This window comes from Eublepharis macularius, chromosome 3 (genome assembly GCF_028583425.1).
Source record: "Eublepharis macularius isolate TG4126 chromosome 3, MPM_Emac_v1.0, whole genome shotgun sequence".
In the NCBI taxonomy this organism is placed as follows: domain Eukaryota; kingdom Metazoa; phylum Chordata; class Lepidosauria; order Squamata; family Eublepharidae; genus Eublepharis; species Eublepharis macularius.
The window spans coordinates 61329259-61356662 of record NC_072792.1 but is presented as its reverse complement, the minus strand read 5'-3'; positions in this window follow the sequence as shown (position 1 = coordinate 61356662).

The window sequence follows — 27404 nt, the reverse complement described above, 5'->3', positions numbered from 1 at the left end:
CCTCACACAGTCCCCTCTCTCCTCTCTCAGAGGCTCTATCAGACAGGGAGTAGATTAACTCTATTTACTTCCCCTCACTCGGCTACTGCCCAGAGCTATTGGGAAAGGGAACTCAGAGTTAACTTCCCTGTATATGCTGCCATCATTTACTTAAGCTTGGTCCGTTTAACATTATCAGAGTGTTTGAGTTCTATATGTGTGATATTTTCTCTCAGCCAACAACTTCAAGCCAGCCAGGGTTAAACAAAACAAAAATAAAATTTTATTTACAAGAAGTAACTATGAAGTTAAACAGGGAATGTTTCAATGTAACAAAACAGGTTTGTAATCAGCCAGTGTTCTCTCTCTCTCCTGCCTTCTCTTGGCAGTTCCAAAAGCTGTCTCCCCCCTCTGAATCTCCCCAATGGACTCTACTGTCCTTGGCTCAGCATTCCACCCTCTCTCATTGGTTATTAATCTGGACAGGTGGAGTTGGAGCTAGTCCTGTACATCAGCATCTTATTATATTTCCAAAGAAATATTCCAAATTTGTTCAATATAGTAATGTCATTACAACTCCAAAATTAAAAATAGTGAATTTGTGAAATGGAATTTCATATTGCTTCATATCCATCTACTATCTTCTCTAGTTCTGGCTGGGGAAAGTTAACAAAGTACCCTGCCCTGGAGAAAAAAAATAAAATTTGTTCTTATCTAAGTTTCCTGGCTGCTTGTTTTTTTTCCTGTTTTTCTCAGCTGAATATTGAGGGGGGAAGAGAGGTTGAAGAAACAGGTAAGGAGGTCAGTCCTGATGTGTGAATCATTATTCAGTTAACCAGCATGCTTGTTACATTGTCCAATTGTAAAGGAAGGCTTACCATGTGGTTGAAGATTATGTTGTGTACTTTCCCTGTCTTTTGCTTAGCCAACTTCACAAAGTTTGCATGTTGCTTTAAGTTCCTTTATTTCTTCACTTAGTAGCTAGTGAATGCAAGGAAGTGTTCTGAATTTCATTTTACTTCTAAATATCCTTCAGAACATCTAATCAACATCTGCCCCCTTGATTTACCAGCTCCTACATTTGTTTCCTGCTGCATGAACTCTTTATTACAATTCTGTCACTTTTAAAAATTCATCTTATTTGCATGGCTCCTTCCAAAGTAATATATTGATGCAGACAACCTGTACTCTGAAATGTTGTCAAAGTCATTTCTTAAAATTACATCACACAGTCAGTGTTCGCTTAGACTCTCGTGAAGTAGAAACTGAAAAGTAGAAATAGATTTGATGGTAGGTTAACTACTAGGATAATTTGAAGAAGAGCATTTTCTCAGTTCTGAAAACATCGTGATCTGAGCAAAGACATTTTGTGTAAAAGACTCAAAAGGTGTTTAAAGAGGTTTTGATAAAATGAGCAAAAAAATCCCATTGTATCCCTACTAGCATTTTTATTAAAATCTCTTATCAGAAACAGAGGGATAGGGAGATAGGAAGGTACAGACTAATCAGTTTCCATGATGTCAATATCAGAATGGCATAATAATGCCAAAATAACAATGTAATTACTTTCAGCACATTTTACTGATGATAAACAGAGAGCTCTGTTTACTCAAGTATGGCAATCAAATGTGGTAATTAATTGAAGGGCAACTGATTATTTGTAAGATATTGGCAAAACTGTTCTTTTTTTTAAACAATTAAACTTTTATAGCATTTCCCATTACTTATTTTGCTACTGTCAATATCTAGACAAATATTAGATATAAAGTTACAGTGCAGTTGAACTTAAATAATACTGATGTGGACAGCCATCAGTTTCACATGTGATGTGGCTAGTATATCATAACGTATTTCTCTTTCTTTGTAGCATGTTCTTTGTCCTGCAAAATGCTTGTCACATATGACTCCAGAGATTACAAATTTAATGTGTTGTTCTAAACAAGTGACACAGAGCCTCTAAGCAGACAGACAGTGGGGTTAGATAAAACCAGGAACAGTGAACTTGTAGTTCTCAACTGAGTTCAAGAAATAAAGTAACCATGTGATTAAACACTGCTCATACATCAGAGTTCATTTGTCTGTAAAAGTATTTAATATGTGCTAAAAATATGTATGGTACTTACAACACATCAGCTTCCTAGGCTGATAGAGCCTCACAGCTGTGAGACTTTGTGTGTATCTCTGTCCCTTTGTGAATATTTCTTTATTCTGAGCTTGCTTCTATTGTCAAATAAAAGGTCTTCCACAGATCACTGTTTTCTAGTTTATCTGCTAAAACAGCCACTACAAATGAAAGCTCACTAGCAGTAGCACATGTCATGTGTATTCACATGAAGAATTATGTAAATACATGGAAAATTAGATTTCATGTCCACTCTCACAATTGGACTTTAGTCTAGGAAGGGTAATTGCACAGGAAATGTTCTGTACATGCAACATTGACATTTTCAGTAATACATATCAGAAACTCAGCAGCATATAAACAATCTGGCAATATACACTGTAAACAACCTTGATCTACACAACAACGGATTTGTACATGGAAGCATTCTCTTTTGGAATAGCAGTCTACTTTTCATATACAAAAGGTGTTGGACATTTGTTGAATGGTCAGATCTCTTAATTCAGCACATTGTTTCCAAAAATGGGCCAAAACCCATTCATATGGCTGATTTGAGAGATGTGGAATGCAGTTTCCCCTTGCTAACAGGAATGCATAGATTTAGATTTGGAGGAAAACTGAAAGCTTGGATTCAGGCTGCTTCTCTCTCCCAAAGAGGTTTCAGAGTTAATACCACTGACTAAAATATAGGTTTATGTGTGTGTAGACATATATGCATTAGTACACAGCCATTTAAACTGCCCCTTTCCCTGCCACTTTGCAGCAGCAAGGAAAGGGGCATTGCCCTTTAAAACGAACCAAACAAACCAGTAGACCAGTTCCATGGAAGTTCGTGGAAATGAGCTTCCACGATCCACTGGTTCGCAACCCACAAACGGGGCTGGTTCGTGGGGATTTTTGGTTCATATTCAGGTTCATGCCCATCTCTAGTGCAGAATGTCTTTCACTTGCAAGTGAGCAACTACAACCTGCCTTCCTACACACACACACACACACACACACACACCAAATTAAGGGGGCAGAAGATGTCGAGAACATTCCTTCCTTGTAAATATCTTGTAGAGTCAAAACACAGCCTATTTCCTAACATGTAAGAATACAGAAGGAGTTGCTTTCAAATACTTCATTATCAGATACTGGGCATTCACCAAGTCTATAAGTCAATCTACCTTCACAACCATGTCAGAAGGGGGGCCTTTTGGACTCCTTGCAGGAAAGTCAGGACTCAGGAGGAGACAGAGGAAGTAGGAGGTGAGAAGCCATTAATGCAAGCAGCCTTGCAGCAGAATATGAAGTGGCTCTGAGAAACCCCTCAGGAAACTTCGATTTAACTTCCCAGCAGAGGATTGTGTAGGGACAACATCCCAAGAAGGCAATGAGCTGTAGTCCCGATAAGCAACACAACGTACTTGAAACTTGAAATAAGATTCTAGGCCTGTGATGAGGAAAGAAGAGGGATAATGGGGGCAAGAGAGATTGCAGATTGTGGATCCAAGTCTGACAGACCGTCCCAGGACCACACTGTCAGTCTATTCAAATAATGATCTGCACAAAATAGATTGTAAAAAATCCTTAACAATCATTGCAATTCTGCACTCTGTATTAAACATTGATGCAGATAAGAAAAACACGGTGACACTTCTATTAGCCACAAGGAATAAAATAAAATCCACTTCACTTTATCTCTGTGTGTATGTGCATATTAATAGCCCTCCAAACAGTAAGTAGTCACAACAGTATAGAAAATTAGACTTTGATATTGGGGAATTATTTTCAGCCTTATTAATTTAATACTTCGATTCTCTGGAGGAAATGCTCACATCACAGTGTAACTCTAGAGCAATTTATTGATGCTTAAGCCACATGTACACCAAATCTTTTCACATTTGCCCACAGAGAGATCTTTAAACACCCCCACATTCTCTTCACTTGCTGTTAATTGCTTTGTAATGGGAGCCTTGACTAAAGTATGTATAAAGTCTTGAAAGCAATACCAAAAATCCATTTTCTGCAATTGAGTTCATGATGTTGCTAAAAATGGAAGACACTGTAAAAAAAGTGGTTGCAAATATAAAACACAATTTTACTATAACTCCCAAAGTCCTGTTTATCAAATTCCACACTAAAAAAAATACAGCACTTACCCAGCTGCTGCATTGCAGCTTAGCTGGGTGCTGGTTTTGCCCCCACGGCTGGAGGAGAGACAGACTTTTCCCGGGCATCCGGGTCCTTGGCTGGTGGGCGGAGACAGGAGCCTTAATAGGCGTCTCCGCCCTCCAGCAGCAGTCCCTTTCACGCGATCGGGGCAGGCTGGTTTCATTTCGGCCCCACTAATATTGTTCCATTTGGAGTATTACAACCATTGTTGGGGCTGTGTCACTGCTCGTTAGTGCACTTGGTACTTAAGCCTTGGGGCAGTTTTGCCCATTTATAGTTTACTGATGGCCTCCAAGAAAGGCAAGGGCCCTTCCAAGGGCAAGCAGCCTGCTAAGAGACAGCCTCCTAAACGGGTTCCTGTGGCTGTTTCTTCATCTGATGATGAGGGGGAAGAAAATTTCCATTTTGAAATCCTGAAACGCCTTGAGGCTTTAGAGAAAGCTAAGGGTGGTGATCCTGGTGCTGTAGAAGCGCAGAAGCGCTCTAGGCCGGTTAGAGCTGCTTCCAAGTCAGCTTTTCGGATGGAGGTCTTAAAACGGATTTCTGCCCTTGAGTCTGCAGCTGGAGCGGCTGGAGCTGGACCCAGTCAGGAGATGGAAGCCGAACCGTCGGAGGATCCTGCTGTGGCTGTGGTGGAATCGGGTGATCTAGGTGAAGGGGAGCAGGTGGCTGTGGCCGTACAGCCTGCCAGTGTGGAGGGTAAGTCCCCCCTGCCTGTTCAGGCATGCACATGGCCATGGGGGCCCTGGGGTCAGGCCGCTGCCTCCGGGTCCCCAGGTCTTGCTACACCTTCACATACACAGAATGCACCCATTCAGCCTGCAGCAGGTTATCTGGGATGGCCTGGGTTACCCCCGGTTGGTGCCCCCACGGCTGTGGGGGGGTATCCTCAACTGCCGTGGGGGGTTAGTGAGGGGCAGCATACTGGTGCCCAGTCAGCCACGGGTCAGTTTACACCTTATCCTTCTTGGGGGTTCCCTCCTTATGGTATGTCTCCTTATGGAATGGTTCCTTACCGCGCTTTGCCCTTTGGCGACACGGCGCTTCCATTGGGTGATCATCTCACCCAGGCAACAAGGGACAAGATAGTCAAAGGGGAATATGTCGATGTCTTCAGCCTTCTCTTCAGGAATCTGGAGAAGAAGGACAAGGAAGACTTGGACGATCGGGATAAAGAAAAGATTAAGCGGAGGAAAGTGGACCGCAACTGGCACAACTGGCTGCCGGGTTTTCTTATTTACGCGGGGGTACTTGGCAGGGCCCAGCCTTTACGGGCCGTGGCCCTATTCCAGTACCTGAATATAATTTACCGCGGGTACACGGACTTCGTTGTTGCTGCATGGTTGCAGTACGACGAAGAGTTTAGGATGCGCGCTGCACTCCACCCTCAGTTGCCGTGGGACCAAATACACCAGCAACTATGGCTGCAAGTCATGTCCCCTGCTAAGCCAAATGCGGGTGACAGGGCCGACAGTGGCCATTTGATACATCGCCCTCAGGCGGCGTCATTGACCCGCTCTCAGGCGGGGCAGCCGGTTCAACCCCGGTTGCTCTGCTGGGACTTCACGTCCAAGGGAGTGTGTAATCGCAGGTCATGCAAGTATAGGCACGAATGCCCTTCTTGCTCGGGTCCCCACCCTTACTCATCCTGTCCAAAACCCAAGCCTGGGGGGGGCGGCCGGAAGCCAGGCGGTGGGGGACCCCACCAGTTTCCTAGTAAAGGGCCCCAGCCCGGTAAGGGTGAGAGTGCTTGAGAACTTATTGGAAGGTTACCCTAGGCGTCAGGATGCCTTATATTTGTTTGAAGGTTTTCAGTTTGGTTTCAGAATACCGTTTCAGGGGGCTAGAGCCCCCTTCATGTCCGACAACTTACGTTCTGTGGTCGGCATGGAGGACATTGTTCGTGAGAAAATCAGGAGGGAATGTGCTGAGGGCCGAGTCCTAGGCCCGTTTCCCACACCCCCAGTACAGTGCCTTAGGGTTTCTCCGTTGGGGGTAGTCCCCAAAAAGGCCGCGGGTGAATTTCGTTTAATTCACCATCTGTCCTTCCCTAAGGGAGCTTCGGTGAATGATTTCATCCCCGGGGATCTTTGTTCCGTGCGTTACACCTCTTTTGACCAGGCGGTCAAGGTTGTGCGTCGGTGTGGGTGGGGAGCTGAGATGGCGAAATGCGACATTAAGTCAGCATTCCGCCTTCTCCCTGTGCACCCGGATGATTTTGAATTGCTGGGGTTTTATTTTGAGGGAGGATACTACATGGATCGTTCCCTTCCTATGGGTTGCTCAATATCATGCTCTGCCTTTGAGCGTTTTAGTTCGTTTTTAGAGTGGGAGTTGCGTCGGCGGCTTCATTGCCGCGACACGGCGCATTACCTTGATGATTTTTTATTCGTTGGGCCGTTAGGTACCGCCCAATGCGCCAGGCTCTTAGCTGGTTTTCAATCCCTCACAAAGGAATTGGGTATTCCTCTAGCGGAGGAGAAAACTGAAGGCCCTGCCCAGGTATTAACCTTTTTGGGCATTGAGATTGACACTGTCCACCAGACTTTCCGTCTGCCGGATGACAAGGTGGTCAAGCTTAGGGAGCGCTTGCAAGAAATTAGGGGCAAAAGGAAGGTTTCTTTGCAAGAGTTGCAGCAGCTCGTGGGGTATTTGAATTTCGCATGCAGGGCTGTTGCTCCCGGGCGCCCCTTTTTGCGCAGGATGTGTGATGCAATGGCATTGCTCCGTGCGCCTCACCACCGGCTTCGGATTAATAGGGGCATGCAGGCGGATATCGAGATTTGGTACGAGTTTTTGGGGTCTTTTAACGGTGTCACTTTTTGGAGGGATGACCTCCTGGTGGGCGATGGTTTACAGGTTTCTTCAGATGCCGCAGGAACCATAGGTTTTGGTGTTTACTTTAGGGGCCACTGGTGTGCTGACCGCTGGCCGCGGGAGTGGCTGGCCATGGGTCTAGGCAGGGATCTCACGTTCCTTGAGTTTTTTCCCATTCTGGTTGCGGTTTTTGTATGGGGTCGAGAATTGTCAAACCATGTTGTGCACTTCTGGTGCGATAACATGGCGGTGGTTCAAATAGTTAATTCCCTTACCTCCAAATCGGCCAGGGTTATGTGTTTAGTTAGGGCATTTACGCTGAGGTGCCTTCGGCTCAACATTCTGTTTAGGGCCAGGCATGTCCCTGGCGTGGACAACGGTCTGGCAGATGCCTTGTCTCGCCAACAGATGGACCGTTTTCACCAGCTAGCCCCCGACGCCGACAGGTTTCCCTGCAGAGTCCCCCCAGAGGTGTGGCGGCTTGGGAATCTGAAGTGAACAGAGCTATTCTGTTGGCCATTGCCCCCAGCACGCGAAAATCGTATGGACGTGCGGTAGGACAGTTGCAGGACTTTCGGGCCCGGGTTGGGTTGCAGGAACACTGGCCCATTCCAGTCGACCACCTGTTGCAGTTTTGCGTTGCGCAGCGTGAGCGCGGTATGGCTGTCAGGTCCATTAGGGGGCAGCTTGCCGCATTTGCTTTCATTAGTAGGGCCCGCGGATTCGCTGATTTCAGTGGCGATTTCCGTTTAAGGAAAATGCTCGAGAGTTGGGCCAGGGAGCTTTCTGTTTCCGGAGATAAGCGTCAGCCTATTTCCCCTTCGATTCTTAGGGGTCTTCGAGCTGTTTGGGGACTGGTCTGTGCTTCACAGTTTGAAGTACGGCTCTTTCACGCGGCCTCACTTACTGCCTTCTTTGGTGCTCTGAGGGTGGGGGAGCTGGTTGTCCAGTCGCGGCTTGGTGATTCTGGCCGGGCCCTTCAGGCACAGGATCTCACCTTTCCTGATGGCCAGGTTTCTATTAGGGTTAGGCGTTCTAAGACAGACCAGATGGGCAGGGGGTCAGTTATTGTTTTGGGCCCCTGTAGTGAAAAAGGTTTATGCCCTGTGAAGGCTCTGCGGCGCTATTTAGTCGTGCGGGGCAGCGCCCCGGGGGTGCTGTTTCGTCATGAGGATCTTTCCCCATTGACACGCTATCAATTCTGGTCTGTAACCAGTAGGGCCTTAAAGCGTTTGGGTCTAGAGGGAGTTAGGTTTGGCACCCATTCCTTCCGGATTGGGGCCGCCTCTACTGCAGCTGTAATGGGGTACTCTAGTGACACGATTCGAAGGGTGGGCAGATGGCGTTCTTCTGCCTATCGATCATATGTGCGTCCGTTGCCGGTGTGTGGACTGTCTACTGACTGATTATTTTCTTTAGGTGTGGCGGGGCGTCCAGATCGGAAGCGGATCCTTATTGTGGGACACAGTATGGTGTTCTGGGCCGCAGTGCATGCCAGAAAATCCCCGATTGGATCTCAGCTCGGGCTGAGCGACGGTGCCGTCATTGAATTGTGCGGCCGACGGGGGCTTCGATGGTCAGGGTTGTTGCTGCTTTTGTTCAGGGGAAGGATGGGTCCTGCCCCGCATGTTGTTTTAATTCATTTGGGCGACAATGACCTTGTCCTTTTGAAAGGTCGGGCCCTTTCGGCGCAAGTGATTGCCGACTTCCGGGCGATCAAGGCACGTTGGCCACGTACATACATATTTTGGTCTGCAATGCTCCCTCGAAGGGCATGGAGAGAGACCCTCGAGCCTAGGGGCATGGCGCGGGCCTTGCGCCGGGCCAATAGGGCCATTCAGAAGGCTTTAGCCGAGGGGTTGGGAATTTTTCTTCCACACCCCAGGATTAGGGCCGCTTCTGCCAACCTTTATAGGTCTGACGGGGTTCACCTGTCGACGGCAGGTAATGATATCTTCTTAGATGATCTGCGGCTAGGCCTCAGGTTGGCGCTAGGCCACCTGTGGGGCGCGGGGGCCTAAGCAGAGGCTTGGCCATCCGCGTTGGCAGGAGAAAGTCGGGGAGTAGGGAGCGGGCCGGTGAGCACCCCCTTTGGCAATTCCCCATAGGTGGGGAAAGGGGTCTGTCAGGAAGGATGGCATGCTTCATGGCTGCCACCACCTGGCTAGACCGCCTACTGGGAACCCCGGGTGCAAGTCCTTTCCTCATGCTGTATGGCTGAGGCTTTAGGATCTTGAGGGGGAACCCTTTGCCTGGCCGGCCGGGTCTAGGCCATTCTTCGAATGGCTCAAGCCCGGGGCAGCGGGGCTCGCCCAGGCAGGTCAAGGCGGAGGTACTGGTTGGACCCCGTGGCTTGACCTGTACCGCAGTTGGCCTTGCCGCAGTTTAATGTTATTGTTATGTTTAATAAAGCGTCCCTTAGTTCCAAATACTGTGTCTGCCTCTTTCTTCCGACTGTGGGGGGGCAATACAGCACTTACCCAGCTGCTGCATTGCAGCTTAGCTGGGTGCTGGTTTTGCCCCCACGGCTGGAGGAGAGACAGACTTTTCCCGGGCATCCGGGTCCTTGGCTGGTGGGCGGAGACAGGAGCCTTAGTAGGCGTCTCCGCCCTCCAGCAGCAGTCCCTTCCACGCGATCGGCCCACCCGCCTCGCCCTGTTGCAGTGCAGGATTAGCCGGCTGCTGTTGAGCCAGGTAGGAATTTTTTCCCATTCCTGAATTGGCCATATGGGTTTGGGTTTTTCGCCTACCTTGTATTGTAGCAGGACGAGAGGCTATTTTTTGGGTGTCGCTGTGTAGGTGTCCTGGCAGGAGAAAGTCGGGGAGTAGGGAGCGGGCCGGTGAGCACCCCCTTTGGCAATTCCCCATAGGTGGGGAAAGGGGTCTGTCAGGAAGGATGGCATGCTTCATGGCTGCCACCACCTGGCTAGACCGCCTACTGGGAACCCCGGGTGCAAGTCCTTTCCTCATGCTGTATGGCTGAGGCTTTAGGATCTTGAGGGGGAACCCTTTGCCTGGCCGGCCGGGTCTAGGCCATTCTTCGAATGGCTCAAGCCCGGGGCAGCGGGGCTCGCCCAGGCAGGTCAAGGCGGAGGTACTGGTTGGATCCCATGGCTTGACCTGTACTGCAGTTGGCCTTGCCGCAGTTTAATGTTATTGTTATGTTTAATAAAGCGGCCCTTAGTTCCAAATACTGTGTCTGCCTCTTTCTTCCGACTGTGGGGGGGCAAAAAGTTAGCATAATGCAACTTTGCCCCCCTCTGCCTTTATGACAGAACTTGTTCCAGTTGAGCATCTAATTGCTTCCAGAGGAGCATCCAACCCAACCCTACTGTAGCGGCACATGCAAAAGACTATTGTAAACTTGAAAAGTTAGAGGTGTGCCACAGTTCCTCCATTTTGAGCCCAGAGTGCTTCGCAGTGGCAATGTAAGATGTTTTTCTCCCTTAAAAAGATGTTTTTCATCTTACTATTTGCCTTATCAGATCACAATGTCCTGTCATTGTATTGGGGAGTGAGATGCTTACAAGTCAAACCACGTGCCTGGCAAGGGGATCTTTTAAGACGTTTGCCATGTACTGCTTATCAGTTGGCCTTGAATACATCACTCCTCTCCAGGAGAAACAAGTGCACAGCTGCAGTCCTACAGCTTCTATATAAGCCTCAGAGAACTCCTACACAGCAGAACCTCAGCTCAGGCTGAATCATGGAAGCAATGCTGTGCAACTGGCCAGAACCAGAGGTCTGTCTGTTGTCATTTCCCAGGGTTCCCAACAACAGCATAGGAGTGTAAGCATACTCTCTGTTCTGTACTTATTTATTTATTTCCTATACATTATTTAAGGGATTTAATAAATCTGTTTCCCTTCAACACTTGTATGTTTACTGTCTTCAATTCCAAAAGAACCTTTGCTCCTTGGCAACACACATACTCAACCCAGATATAAAGGATATCCCTGATAACAGTAATATTTCTGCTGCAAAAATATACAACGGGGTTAGTATAAATGGCGAACCAATATGATAGGACTTTTGCTCAGATGTTTTTTTGAACTGAGTTTTAATTAGGGTAGATTCCAAGGAGTACTCTAACCAGATAGACTGTGTGCATTTGGTCTTGAGCAAATGAAACTATCTCATATATTCTTTGATCATGTGCTGGTTGTCCATTTGAGAGAACTGAGGATACAGCCAGTGACAGCTTCCAAGGTTTCCTTTTGTTCTGTGTCTTCCCTCCTAGCTGGTAATGATTCTGGCATTACTTTGTTGCTAAATTTGCAGGTGAGTGCTAAGTGGGGGAGGAGAGTGGGGAGGGGGCCTGGCGACAAAAAATACAGACAGTGCAGGAGATAAAGAAGGCCACAACTTTTTTGAGGTTACAGCTCAGGGAGCAAAGGCATACATAGAGCCGAGCATTGGCTGACCTGCTTGCCAAGCCAATGACCCCCATGCCCCCTCACACCACTGCTGAGGGGGGAGAACCATGGGATGACAGTCAGTGGGATGCCCCTGTGTGAAACATCCCCTGCCACCTGGGAGTGAGGTGGACTGACAGCCCCCGACCGAGCACGTGCCAGCCATTCCTTACTCTCAAGACCCCTTATGGGGATCCTCATAATAGGGAAACTGAGTCTGAGGGCCCTGTTTTCCCCCAAACGGATTGGTGCCGAACGCCCAATATACCACAAGAGCCACATTTGGTGCTAAATTTCTGGTTGCAGTGACTTTTATGTGCAGATGGAAATAGAGGATGCTACTAGTAGTGAGACTGTTTTTATCTAAGACCGCTGAGTCACTGGATTTGAAAAGAACGAATTTTTGATAGGATCAGAAAAACAAAAAAACTAAAAAGCCTTTACTAATCCTAGATATTAATGGTGTGCACACGTTCTAACCAGCGTTGGTTCTTTGCTAATTCTGATTATGTGACTAGACTCTGATAATATTCCACTATCCACGAATATATCCAGATCTTGAATCATGAATGTCCTAAATATAATTTGACCTCTCCCAAAATGAGAAGGATGGATGATTCTCAAAATAATATGATCCTTTGCAACATGTGCCTACCACCCATGGCATAGAACTTTGAACATTCAGCAAAGTTGTGTTTCTTCCATCCTGCCCCTCAGTGTGCATGCATTCACATACAGGCATCTATCTGAGATGTCCAGAGAATGGGAAGACTGTTCACTCTGGCAGTCATGCCATTTGACCAAATGGAAGGAAAGAGAGGCACTGGGAAGGGATGTACCATGAATGTACACAAGGGTTTCCTGCAACACTATCAGATCTGAGTGCATGCATACCAATGGAAGAAGAAACAAAACAATGAGTTTTTAGTCCTCTTTGGCATCACAATTCTGTAAACCTTTTAACGGGAGTCCACTAGTTCATCCAGGGCCTGTTAGTGTTTTAAAATGGCCATAACTATTTGCCTTAGAATTGAAATGTCAGGCAAACAGTCTCCATCACAATGAAACCTACAAAGAAATGATAACTCCTGCAAACAGCCCCTTTATTTGTGTTATATCACAATATTCTAAGAAGAGAATAAAAGCACTTTGATGTCCCACACTTAAATTGTTTATTGAGACATTTTTATATATTGTTCTCCTACTACTTAAAGGACAAGCCTCTTCTATTATCTTCCTTTAACAGAACACAGTCCTTTTGACTTCAGAGACTAAAATTTTAGATAAACTTTTAACAACAACAACATTTGATTTATATACCGCCCTTCAGGACAACAATGCCCATTCAGAGTGGTTTACAAAGTATGTTATTATTATCCCCACAACAAACACCTTGTGAGGTGGGTGGGGCTGAGAGAGCTCCGAGAAGCTGTGACTGACCCAAGGTCACCCAGCTGGCTTCAACTGGAGGGGTGGGGAATCAAGTGGAGGAGTGGGGAATCAAACTCAGTTCTCCAGATTAGAGTCCTGCGCTCTTAACCAAAACACCAAACTGGCTCTCATCTATAAACTACATAAGCATTTGAAGCCACAGTATTTATAGGCATTAACTAAAGATAATCAAGAATTCATGTTGGGGCTCAGGTAGAACATGAATGAATTTATATACTTAATCCAATTCATAAGATACTTTGATCTAATTACAGTAAATGGAGAAAAAACATTTCTACTGTATTTCTGACTCATAAGCTATATAATGAAAAGCTCTTTTGAACTCTGAGGTCTTAGGCATAGAACAATAGATGTCAGTCTATGGAAAGTGTTCAGAGCTAATTGTGCAGTTCCTTACATTTGTTATGCAGTCACTGCATGGTTGCCAAGCTTTGATTCACAGCAGCTACTAGCTAAATAAATCTTCTTAACAATTTTCAGAACTGATTGTGTAACTGACTCCCAAGGGGAACAGTGCCACCTACTGAATATTCTTTCTTACCTTGCTGTCACACAAGCCAAATTCTGAAAGAAATGCCAGTAGATTCATTTGAACAGTGTCTCTTGCTGTTTTTTGCTTATCTTTATATTTGTATCTAAACTGTAATTATGATATGATATAGTTTAGGGCTAAATCTAAATTAGAGCTCTGTTCATGAATTTCTCTTAATATTAAATTGCCTCAAATTTCCTAAACACACAACTGGAATTAAGGGCAGAGTTTAAACGTAAGTTTTTAGGAAGGCTTAGAATTCCAACCCCACCCCCACCCCCATGACAGAGGTACAGTGCAATCCTAAAAAGAGTTACTTCAATGGGATTAGACTGGAGTAACTCTTCTTAAGATTGCACTAATAATGTGCTTAATAGCTGTATTTTCACATTGTAAGCACATATATATGTGCCATTAAGTCACAACTGACTTATGGAGACTCCAGCAAGGGGCTTTCAAGGCAAGTGAGAAGCAGAGGTGGTTTGTCATTGCCTTCCTCTGCAGGTTTCCTTGGTGGTCCCTTTCCATGTACCAACCCTGCTTAACTTCCGAGGTCTGACGAGACCAGTCTATATCATGCCACCATCCCTCCAGCTTTCTCCATTACAGCATCTTTCCATTTTGAGAAATGCTATACATATTTGTTTATTTGTTCGTGTTATTATAGCCCACTTTTCACTGAGACTCAAGCAGATTGCATAGTGATAATCAACATGATCAACAGCTTGGACATCTGATAAATAATACAATAGAGTATAGGCTGCAGAAATTAGAAAACAAGCAGAAATCTGATACAGAGCTGAAACAGTGCTGAAACAATGATAAGCAATTTGACATAACATATTATACACGTGAAAACAACCAGTAGGAACATATTTAAAGTAAGAGGCCGTGCATAGTAGTATAGTCTGTAGTCCCTATCGCTTATTGAAGCATCTTCTGAATTTCTTTCTGCTGTATAACCAGCCCTGTTCAGAAGAAACAGTGAATACATGTACAATCTGTGTACAGTGTACACTGGACTGTTCTTTCTATGTATGTTGAGTGATTAATATGTTACAGTCAAGGTATCTACAACTGAACATGCAATACAAACTAGGAGTGTGCGTAATGAAAATCACAAGCATAATTTCACTTTGAATCTGTCCTTGAGAATTTCTCCTTTACAATTCATTTTTGCAAGGGAGGAGCAAAAAGCACTCCCAGCCAATGCCATGCTTCAGGGAGCTGCCATCCCCCAACCATCCATTTCCATTCACCTCTCCTTGTGGGCTGGAGAAAGACTTTTATTCCTTATGAAAGTAGAAAAACCTTAGCTTGTTCAGGGGCCTCTAGTATTCAACTTGCTTGAAACTTGGGGGTTCTTTGAAGGGTGGGCATTTTCTTTTAAAAACACTAAGCTTTCTTCGGTCAGTATAAATAATTTCTAGATAAATATCAGCAATCATGAAAGTTTCATCCAAAATGGAGAATTTCTACTGATGTGCACATGTACACCTATACACTGGAGTGATTGTACACACACTTCAAGACTGTTATTTAGCAAAGTGCTATCAATGTGCCCATGAACAAGAGAATGGAAGATTTAAATGACCTTTAGGAACTGGAAGATGCACCAACATGCACAGTATTCATTTCAGTAGTCTAGAAACGTATGTTGCAGCAAAATTAAAATGCTGTCCACTGTCCAGTGGCATTTTACAAACTAAAAAAATGTATCCCGGCCCTTATTATAACTGTAGTAAGTCACTGAGCCTTTTTCACAAGGATTCAAAATATTCTAAAGGCAAGCAGTGACATTTCATTGCAAATAAGGACTAGAGTTAAAAGATGGAATTTTGCACAGTGGCAGTTCAATCCCATGTAGAGTCACCCCAGATTAAGTACAAATAGATTAATAGACATAGAATGAAGTAACTGTATAGAAATGCCCTGTTAAACTTTATAGAAGATGTGCTACCCTCTCTGTGTAATAAAAGGACTCATTGACTCATCAGCGGACAATGTTGCAGCCAGGAGCGAGGCTGGGGACAGAGGCAAATAGCTGTGGTTGGGGGCTCATGGGAGGAGCACAGGTGTGGTCAGGTTCCTCTCCAGCAGTCCACATGGTCACTGCCATTCTTCAGGTGGCAGTCAAGTAGACGGTCCAATTTTCCCTCTCTCTCCCCCTCCCTTGGGGTGCCATAGCACTGGTAGGAGGGGGCTGTCACAACTTTAGGTAGTTTGGAGGCATTGGGCCAGATCTACTAGGGTGAGTGGTGAAAACTGGGCAGCTCCCTCTGACTTTTTTTGGGTCCCTTTAAGGGATCTGGGGCAAAGCTGAGGGGTATGTGCCTGGGCTGGCTTCGACTTGGGTGGCAGGGGCTGCCTGACCATGACAGGATGATAGTACATCACCTGCCATCCTGTGTTACCCAGCAGGTGGGCTGGGGAAGCAACCATCGAATGGCAGCAAGCCCTTTGATGCTGTGTATCCATCGTCCTATGTCTGGCCAATGCTCCAATAGATGTAGTCAATAAAGTTCTGGCCTATTACATCCAACAATGTTATGTCATGTATTCTTTGCCCAAAGCACCAGCCTCACCATCACCCATACAGATGTGAGATATTTTTCAGATAGGACTGCTCACATTTTGAAACCAGTTGAAGAAAACTGCTGGCATTTAACTTGTTCCATTTTCTATTTGTGTCTGGTTTTGTTGCTGATGTTGTTTTCAGTAGGTATGAAAAGCAGCATGAGAACAGGAACACCAGCATTGCCTGAGTTCTCCTTAAACCCATTAATCTAGCAATACACTTAGGTGCCTTTTCTGTATTCTGGTATCATTAATAAATGCAGAGTTTGTTGAGCAGAGAGCTCTTGCAAAGAAAACTGTTTACAAAGACTGAGCAGGTGGCACAATTTGGTCACCATAAGCTGATTGGCATTGTAGGTGGAATATTGAGTACTATGAATGTGTTAGAAATAGTTTGTGCCTTGTGAAGACAGCTCTGTCATTTCTTTCCATCTGACCTACACATTTTTAAAAAAATCTGGATAGAATATTCATTATTCTTTTTCAACTGCAATCAGAAACTTGTTTCTTATCACGTACATAGGGACATAATAGTACACCCTTCCCCCTACCAGCTGGAGTATATCATGAAGCTGAGAAGTGCACCTATGTGATTTTGAGTATTGAAGAAAAAATATCTTAATAGTCCTCATAACTGGCAACCAAAAATGATGGTTTATAAGGGTATGGGAATATTCACCACCCATCTCCTGTTAATCTGTTAAAAGATGAGAGTATTTAATCCATCCATACCTGATATCTGAAGTTTCAAGATTCCCCTCCCCTCTTCTTGTAGTTAAAGCCCAGAACCTTTTGTAGTCAGTAGTACTATAGGCACACTGAGCAGTTTCCACAGATCTCAGGAACAGGAGAGATAATTATGAACATGCAAATTTAATAAACATCTCAATCTGCACTGATCTCAGGTTGCGTGAGGGATGTGGCACATCTGCGGGTTTGGCTCAGTTGCAAACAGGGAGCTGATTTTTCATTGGATTGCTTATCAAACTGTTCATGGCTGTGTGAGAGCTTGCTTCACCATATCCCTTTCTAACAGTACAGTACAGTGCAACTAGCTTCTCATGCATGTGCAACCTCACATATCCCAATAGAGTTCTCTTTCCCCTGCTCGTTTGACATTGCTCTGCTTGGCAGGCAATTGTTTAAATGACAGCTCTATCATTCAGAAATCATATAACCAATACATACATACATACATGCTGTGTTTTAAAAGATTCTATAGTGCAGTGTTTGTATAATAGTCCTTGGAGATATTATTGGTTGCTAATCTTGTTTGGATCAGCAGCCTTTTTGCACACACATAAGAGTTTTATTTTTTAAAAACCCTAATGTAAGCCTCTTCTGGTTGGTGCTGAATGGATCTGCTGATCGGCTCATGTCTGACTAACAGTCAAACACAGTAAGTTCAACTGCTGAACTCAGCTGATGCAAAACTCACAGCATCCCTGCTTACAGACATTTCTGTCCCAAACTCTTAGAAGATTCCATGGCTCTTAGAAGACCTCTTGGGGTTACTGGAGGCAAAGAGAAGAGCTGAACTGTGAGAAGATGAAGATGCTTCTCTCTCTTCTCAGATAGAAACTTTGGTGGAGCCATTTCACCTATGAGCAACATTCCCAGAGACAGAGTGTCCACTGGAATTGAGATGAACCAAGGGGCTAATCTCAGAGAAGCAGAGCCAAAGAAGCTAAGCCCAATTATCTGTCAGACAGCAGCACACTAACCCCTTCATGGGTTGGATCCAAGGGGCTCAGAGTTTGCAGCAATCACTTCCCCACAACACTCCATTTTGACTCCTGGAAAGTTGACTCCAGTGGTCGTGGGACCTGCATTGACACACTGCACTGACTAACTGTAAGTTTGGCAGCTGCATGGAGGAGGAGAATGGGGCTGGAAGTAAAGAACTTGCACAATATAAAGAGAGCTAGGATGAAATCTTTCACTCTAGATTTAGTTGTTCATAGGTTGAAGAGTCACAGTTTTGCTTCATAGCAATTGCACAGCTAGATATGTAACGGTCCTGTACAATTTCAGCAACATATAATCTGACTGAATATTAACTTATTTCAGTGTTCATGGTTGTCCAAATAATTTCCTCTTTGGCATTTGGTGTTGATTTTTTTTTTAGATAACTAGACAGATGAAGTCTACAAGTTTCAAATAGTCTCCCCAAACAAATCAGTTAACTTTTCTCTTCAGCCTGTTGGTTTTATGCTATGTTTTGACTTTAAAATTTCAGCAAAACAAGCCTTTTCATTTTATTGTGATTCCACACAATGCTTTATCTGCCTGGAGACAGAATTTACATTTGATGCCATTTCTTCCTGGCAGGTACAATGGCAGAATCTGAATAAAGCAGGCTTTCTGAAAAGCATGAGAACTCATTTAGATACCTGGATGACACTTCTAATTTTGATCCGTTTATAAAGATCAAATTTACATGCCAGCAATTGGAGACTATAAAAAAGAGGGGGAAAATAATAACATTAAAGATGCTCAATAGAATATTAATGTGTATGTGCTCCGTTATGGAACATGAAAACTCAGTAGCTTTACAGCTTTTATGGAACAGTTCCAGGCTGTCATATTTTGATACCACTACTGGTTTCAGTCCTTTGACTTGATGGCATGTTTGAAATTCACCCTGTTGCAAAAAAAAAAAAAAGAGCATTTCATCAGGCGGTAATGCAAAATAATTTCATGAAACAGCAATTATCTTCAGGTGAAGAATTGTCTTGAAAATGTGACAATTTGTGTAGTATTAAAAGGTATGCAAACACAGGCTGTCTTCCTGAATAATTTATCATAGACTTATATAGCTGCCAAATTACACCATTGGTCCATCTAGTTTAGTATTCTCTACTCTGACTCTGAACATTTTTTCCAGGATCTTAGGCATAGAATGGTCTTGCCTATCCTCTTCTACATTCTGCCCAACATCCTTTAACAAAAGATGACAAGAACAGAACCTAAACCCCCTTGCATGCAAGATAATGGCCATTTCTGCCCAGCCCATTGCTCTTCCCACTTTGATTTTTGTGCTTGTGTGTTTTGTGTGTCATAGCAGCAAATTATCTTCTGCATGCAGTACCTACATGTGCTTATCTGTGTTTGTGAGTTCGCAGTAAAACCTCCAAACATCATTGCAAAAATAGTAGTCTTGGAAGGGAGGTTGGATGCTTTTATCATTATTGATAAAAAATGCCTGCCCCCTTTTTATTTTTGTTTTGTTTTGTGCATGTGCTCTTTTGCTAGAACACTGAAAGGTCATGATGCTTCACACACTGTTGCCCGTCCCATTAAAATACAGTAATTGGCTGTATATGTCTTTGCCTAATTAATTTCAGATTCATTGGTTGAGCCCTTGGAATACTATTTTTGAAAACCTTTTATTAACAGAAGTCCTTGCAATTCTTGTAATCTGTTGTGTGCATCCCTGGTCTAGACATTGTTCAACCATTGTCCCACAGAGCGCCTACCTGCTGTTGCTGTTGCATGTTGGTCACCACACTGAAAAGTTTTCTGGTTTTATATTGGGCATATCACTGGCTCATTGTTCAGAAAAGGAAGGCTCTCTCCAAGTTCAATTCTGAGTCCAGATGGAGGACTCTCCACTAGTATGACCCTGCAGAGTAGCACATTCCCTGTGGCTGCTACATAGATCTCCATGGTTAGGACTGTTGGGAGAATTTTGTAATGAAAATATGGAATGAACAGTGTTGAATTAAGAGCTACCACATGATCCATGAAACATTCCATGAGACTGTAGAAGTCCTTAGACCACATCTTCAGCAACAGTCCATTAGCATGTGAAACTTGATCTCTGTAGAGAAGAGAGCGGTGGTATCAGTTTGGTATATAGCCAATGCCAACACCTGCAGAGAAGTGAGAGCTCTCTGGAATCAGGCTCTCTACAGTTAGGGAAATTGTTCTCTGGGTGCACTTTGCTTTGGAGCTTAATCTGCTTCAGAAGATTGTGTGCCTAGGTAATGAGATCAGCAAGGTAATCCCCCCCCCTTCTTAATGTTTTTATACAGTAAAGTGTAATAGCACTAATCTTATTTGCTAAGAAAAAAATTAAAATTGTGTGTGTTTTGTGTGCAAAATCTGCTGGGAAGAATGTGGACTGTGGTATGTGTTTTTTGATTATCTGCCTTCCATCATGTCCCTCCAAAGCAAATTAACAAATTTATCTATTGTTTTTTCTCCCACTCTCTGGCCATATGAACAAATATGTACCTGCAGAGCTAGGAGCAAAGGTGCAAATGTATGCTGAGTCAACAATAATCAAATCAGGATGAATATCCTTATCCCTCCCGCTTTTCTAAGGTGTAGCCTTACTGTACAGCCATTATCTCTAAGTTTATGCTATGACAGATGTTTGAGCTTAACACTGCATTCCCTCAAAGGATGCTATTCAATTCTCTGAAAAACAGGGATAATGTGGGTGCATTCCCTGAATGACTATTGTGGGCAACTACTTGTTGGTACTCGAGCTGCATTACCTTCACTTTAATCTGTCACTCCAGTGTCATGGTAGAGTGTTTGTGCCATGCTACCATCTGCTTAGCGATCTTTTCAAAGCAGTCAATGTTCTGGTGAGAGGAATGCAGTGCCTCCTGCACTTTTTTCTCTCCCCAAAAAGCAAGAAGATTGAGTATTTTCTTCTCACACAAGGATACCATTCTTAGTCTTGCAGCCTTATTGCACTCTGGCATATAGCCTGAAAGAAGACTCAGGGACATAAGAAATGGCAGTTTTCTTTCCTGTGAACACCACAGTTGTTGAACGAGGAAAGTTGCTGCCCAAACACTTCTGAAATAGGCTTTCTGAGAGGGAGGAGGGACATGGGTCAGCCTGTGATTGCATGATGGAAGTATCAAGAAAAACCACACCTGCACCCTTGCAGATAAGAGATCATTATGTTAATGCATGTTAAAGAAGCAGTGGCCCCCAGACTTACTTGGGTGGCTAGATTGCTGACTGCAGGGCATCCAGAGGGGCATCAAGTCTGGTGGCTGCCATTTTCTGCTTCCCTGGCTCCCCTGGGGCTGTCTGCACCCAATCGTTTCAAATTCCTAGCCAGCCAATCAGAGCACACTGGGAGGCAGTTCAGGCAATGGCAGGGCTTGACAATGGACCTGGGGAACCTGGGCTTCACTCAGGTCCTGCAGGCTGGTATTTAAAGCAGGCTCCCTCGCTCTCTACTTCAGTTATGTTCCTGTAGGTGAAATCCTACTCACCACTCCTGGCGTTTATTGGTAGTTTTAAGGGAATGTTATTTTCTTTCATTCATCACAACTTGGAGGATGGTGTTGCATTGAGATCTGATCCCTTTGGGAGAGATGAGGCCTATGTGCTCAATCTCCCCATTTTTGGGGATTCCTATAAGGAATCTTGGAAGTGAGTTGTGGCAGGCAGGCCCAGCTCGGGGGGCTGCCAGCACAGACTCACTCCCAGGTGGCAGGGGGTTCACTCAGGGGTGTATATCCACATGGTGCCCCTCAAACTGCCACTCCTAGGGGGCTGGAAGCCATCGGCTGGCAGGCAGGTCAGACGATATTGGGATCCTATCCCAATGTGTTGCCAATGCTCCTATAATCGCTGTATTCAATAAAGTTGTGGCCTTCTTTCAACTCCACCAACTGTGTCTGTTTTTTTCACCACATTCTCCTCCCCTCCGCCACCCCTTGATGCTGGGCAGCAATTTAATGTGTTTGCCACTTATATCATTATGACCTTAGCCATGTGGTCATTGCAACAGATAAGCATTATGATGCTGTGTGATCCCTTAAAAAAATGCCTGCAAGCCAGTAAGCTCTCCAGTATGCAGTAAACACTTGGCACCCATGAACTTTGTGTCACATTTCAGACTGTGAAAGCCATTAATGAAGCTGTGGTAGAGTTGGATTCATAGTTTAGACTAGAGTGAAGGGTTTTAAGTAGGGTAACAGCAAAGGTTTTCTGTAGAACAACACTTTTACAAGAAATAATAAGAGGGTTTTGCCAATGGATCTCCAAAAGAGTCCACCATATCGGTCATTATCTACCATGACAAAAGAATGACTTGTACCTCTTGAGTATGCAACTTAATACTGCTATGACTTATGAAAAAAAACATTTAAAAGAGAAATCCGTGCAGCTCCTTTTAAAAGCAGGTTTCTATGACTGAATAAATTTAAAGGAGGGACAAGAGCCGCAGGGGAAAACTGAGTAGAAATTCAGAGAGGAGTGTAAGTTATTTTCTGAAATGCTTCAAATGTTTATGTGCCAGAAAATACTAAAAAAAAAAAAAACTGCACTGGAAACTGACAAGAACAACAACAAAAACATCAGAGGAAATGTGATCCTGGTAAAAACCGCAGAAAACACAGTAAAAAACTAAGATGCACATGGCTGGCAAACAATACAGTGTGCATGATTGGGAAAAAGCTGCCACAGTTCCAAGGGAGAACCACACCTCTTACAAAGTGAGGAAACAGCCAAAGCCTCCAGTGTGACAATAGAATTCCATGACAACCGCAGTTCTCACAAAACACATAATTCTTATGTGTAGATGTCTGGGAAGAGTAATTTTAAAGGAAACAAAATCCTGGTTGGAGTCTATCCTCTGTATAAAGGCCAACTATCTCCTCCTGCCTCACTTAGAAGGGTCGTGTGAGTGAAAGGCAGAATCTGACCAATCAGCTATAATCCCAAACTGCCCATAAAACTCAACAAGTAGCCTAAAATCACTTTACAAGTTCTTCTGAACATGGAGAAGGAAGGATCCATCCCCCTTTCCATAAGCTCCTCTTCAAACACCAGTGCTTTCCTTCAGTTTTTTTTTTTAACTGAATGTTAAGGACTCCAAGGGCAGTTTCCAACCATACCTGACAAGGGATCTCTCCACTCTCCAGAGCTGTTTAACTGGGCAGAGAAAGTCTTCTCTCCTTAGAATATCTACTCCCTTTCTTTGGCCTGAATGGGAGTCTACACCTACTTTTCAAACTTCCTTGCCAACTTTTCCTCAGTTCTCCTGTTGGTATTAAACTGCTTTCAGTTAAGACTCTGTTTCTCAGTGGTTCACACTCGATTTCTCTCAGCTTGGGCTGAAAACAGACCCTCTTCTTTCCAGCTCATGATACCCAATCAGATTCCCTTTAATCCTAAACAATCCTTCAGCTGTTTGTACAGCGCATCCAGGCTCTTAAAAAGTGCAGTCCATTATACCAGCCAAGAGTATAGAGGAGAGGAAGCCCTGGAGGTATGACAAGGGAGGTTTTGTTGTCTCCAGCTGTCTCACAATCTCAGGCTCCATGCAGTTTGTCACTGCTATAGCTAGAAATATAGGAAAATTGTTGCTGGATTTGACCAGGAAGATCACAGAAGAGCTGTCTAGCTGTAGGGCTAACCTGGCCCCACAGCTAGACATGCCACAAAGGGAACTTGGGAGCCTTGAACAGAACAACCTTGGAGAACGGCATGAAACAAAGGAGTAAACACAGTTGTATGATCTTGTGTAGATCAGAAAAGCCATCTAACTCATATCAATAGATACTATGTGCTGAGGCCCAGGCACAGAATGTGTCGAAGAATGGCAAAAATGTCAAACTTCACAGAAGGTGAAGATATGATTGAAGAATGGGTGTATTGGTTGAGGGCCAAAAGATATTCATATGAATGATAAATGTGTAATCACTAACCTCACATAGACTTTATTAAGATAAGGTATTTCAAATACGGATAACCTTGTATGATGTTTAACTAACAGTGAAGCTAAAATGCTGATGAGTGGGTCATAGGGACCATACCACTCCAGTCTTGTTCCATCTTCATTGGCTTCCACTGAGCCCAATTCAAAGTTTTGATATTGACTTTTAAACTCCAATATGGCTTGGGACCAGCGTATCTTAAGTATCACCTTCTCTCCTATATACTTAGCCATTCACTACAGTCATCTTTGGAGGATAACTTTGGGTGCCCCAGCCATATGAGGCTAGACAAGTGACAACCTAAGAAAGGGCCTTCTCAGCTGTGTAGCCAAAACTTGGGAACTCCATCCTCAGAGAAATTCATCTTTCCCCCTCTTTTGCGACATTCCATCATTGGGTGAAGAATTTCTTGTTCTGTTTGACATATCCTCAATAACTTGTTGGCTCTCCTCCCCTTTTTTGTGTTGTGTGTTTGTGTGGCCATATTTATTGAAGTGTTTTAATATTATTTTAAATATTGTTTTAAATATAAATTGTTTTAAGATGTTGTTTTAAATTGTTTGTTAGTGGCTTAATGTTTGCCACTTTGGGGACCCTGTTTTGGGTAGAAAAGCAGTATATAAATGTTCTAAATAAATTAATTAAATGAATAAATTAAATCAAGTCTCTGAGACCAGAGACTAATGCTGTCTTCAATGGGATTGCCTCCTCTAGGTGTCAGGCCTGGCTAGGGGATTCTCTCAGATTCTCCACTTCATCTAACATGGTTGTATGAGTTAAAGGTCTTTATTCAGATAAAACTCCCTAGAAGTGCACTGATACAAAGAGATTGCCTGGAATGCTGAAGCAAAGTCTTCCCCAAGAGGTTATACCCCCAGTCCCCTGCCCCCAGTTCAAACTGTTGGGGGAAAAGGGTTAAAAATAGCTTTTCTTCAGAGGTGCAATTGATCTTGGATCAATAGAGAGTCAGCACACGAGTTTAGCTTTTAAAATCATTTACTTCTAAAGGGTAAAGGTTAACAGGATTCCTACAAAATAATAAGATGCCTGGAGCTACATTCTCATTACTGGTTACAAACAAAGAGCTGGGATAACAGAATGGAGAATCTTCTTCTTTCTCTGTCTTCTTGACCCTGAAAGAAAGTCACCTGACCTGTTCACCAATAACAGTTTACAAACACTCTCAAGTTTCCCGGGCTTGCAGATTATTGGCTTTGAGCCAGGTTCCCCTTCCAGGTCAATCTAAACAATAACATGGTAGGTAAACACATAAACCCCATAATGACTGAATCTCAGACCTTGCAACACACATATATTCCAACACAAACAAGTCAGTTGAAGTCAGCAAAAGTCCTGAAAAAGCTGCCAAGCTTAATTTCCCAAGGTTATTTCCCAGACTGATAACACATCTCTGCAAAGTGCAACCAAGATACAATGAAAGAAGAAAGTTACACTACAGGAAGCAAAGCCTTCCCCTGCCCACAGTAGATATGCATTCACAGTTATGGCAGGCAGGCTGGCTTGCCTGCCTGTCACTAGGCTAAACAACCCACAAAAAACATTGTAAGCAGAGTTAAACCATTCTAAGTCCACTAAAGTCCAAGGGCATTGAAAAGTATAATTTTGCTTAGGATGATGCCATCAATGTAATCCTTGGATCCTGAAAGACTGTATTTGTTTATAAGTCTCAATAGGTAAGAAATATCTATACATTTATAATAATAACATAATAATAATAACATTTGATTTATATACCACCCTTCAGGATAACAGAATGCCCTCTCAGAGCGGTTTACAAAGTATGTTATTATTATCCCCACAACAATTACCCTGTGAGAGGTGGAGGAGCTCACAGGGATTGGCAACCCCCTGTTGGAGCCCCCGCACTGGCTCAAAGTCAAGGACCAAGGAAGAAGCCTTAATGGCACATAAGCTACGAACCCTGAGACTTTGAAACAAGTGAAAACAAAGCAAGGATTCCTGACAAGATAAGGACAACTGAAAGACCGAAAAAGAGTGATTTTACCAGACATCTCTCCAAGCAAGTGTATTGTTTATTGCTTTACGATGGCTAAACAGCTTGATGAGGGTTTTTTTATTATCCCCCGGAGAGGCGGCCGCCTCATGGACTAGGAAACTGACACTCAAGAAGTGGAGCGTAAGGAGAGGTTTCCTGGGATGGAGAGCTGGGGAGCAAAAAAACTTTTTAACTACAAATAATAAGAGCAAAGGAGCTTTTTACTAGTTTTAAAAGATCTGTGATTGAACATCTGTAAGTGAGTGGACAAAATGGCGTTTTCTGAAGAGATACTTTTAAAGCTGCAACAAATTTCTAAACTGATGGATTGTGTATTAAGAAAAGCAGACAGAACACTTGGAATAAAAACAGGCATGAGCACTGTTAGATGCCAAGTTAGAAGAGAATTTTGATGTGACAGAATTACCTAAAAGAAAATTGGAGTGGAACTGTGAAAAATACTCCCAACAAAATGGAGGAGAAAATCAGTTTTCTTCTGTGAAAGTACAGAAAGCGGAGAAGAAGTGGGAGGAGCGTGGTGAAAAGGAAGCTGTGAGGAAGAGTTCTAGCGTACGGCTTCTGTATGAAGTACAAAGCATACAACATACTCCAATTAAGAAACATATCACAAAGATGAAGAGAGATAAACAGGGACATTATAATGTATTTAACGGCACCTCACATGAATGGCTAGAAGGCAAAAAGAGCTGGCTATGGCTGATCATTGGAAAGAAAGAGTTTCAATACTATTCCAGAGGGAGAAAGAAGAAAGAAAATGAAACTTAAAGTGCGACCCTTGTTCCTTTATCTTTTCTTCCCCTCTCTCTTCTTTTCTGTTTATAAGGCATAGAGCTTTAAACTGAAGTGAGATTAAAAGGGTGAGTTAATAGGGTTGTTAGGGGCTTTTGCAAATAAAGATGGTATATGGGATATATTGTGATTTTTATATGTCCATGTTCTAAATGCTATTTAAATTGCTTTAACAAAAAACTTAGAGAATCTGGGAAGAAATTAGGCTTAATATGCCTCCTTCTGTTTCATGCAGTTTAATATAGACCTAATACAATCCTCTATGCTTTTTGAACACATTAGATATTGATATATCTTTAGTTACTGGACTAGAGGGAGTGTGGCAAATGGGTCTTTGTAGTCTTCTATTTTCCTTCTCACCCTTTATCTTCTTCTTTGGATTTCTTTCCTTTAAATAAAAGTATAAGAAAGATGTTGAGTAGAGGTGGGCATGATCCAAAAAAAATTACCGATCAAGCTGATCGTGGATCAGTGCCGGTGACAATCCCGAACTAGCGATCCATCTCCTGTTTCCGATCCGTGGATTGGGGATTGGGGAGGCCAAAGCGGAGGGGCGCCCCGCTGTTCCCAGCTATGTGGGAAGGTGGGTGGTGGCGGCGACCGCCGGGCCTGGCAGGCACAGGGAGGCGGTGACGAGCCGCCTCCCCTCAGGGGGCAGGGGGCCTGTCCACTCGACAGCAGCACCCCCCATGTGCCCACCTGCCAGGCCAAAAAGGAGCGTGCTGGTGAGAAATTAATGGTGGGTGAAGACAGTGGCCGCCGGGCCCAGTGGGCACGGGGAGACGGCGACAGGCTGCCTTCCCTCAGGGGGCGGGGGTTCTGGCCGCTCATC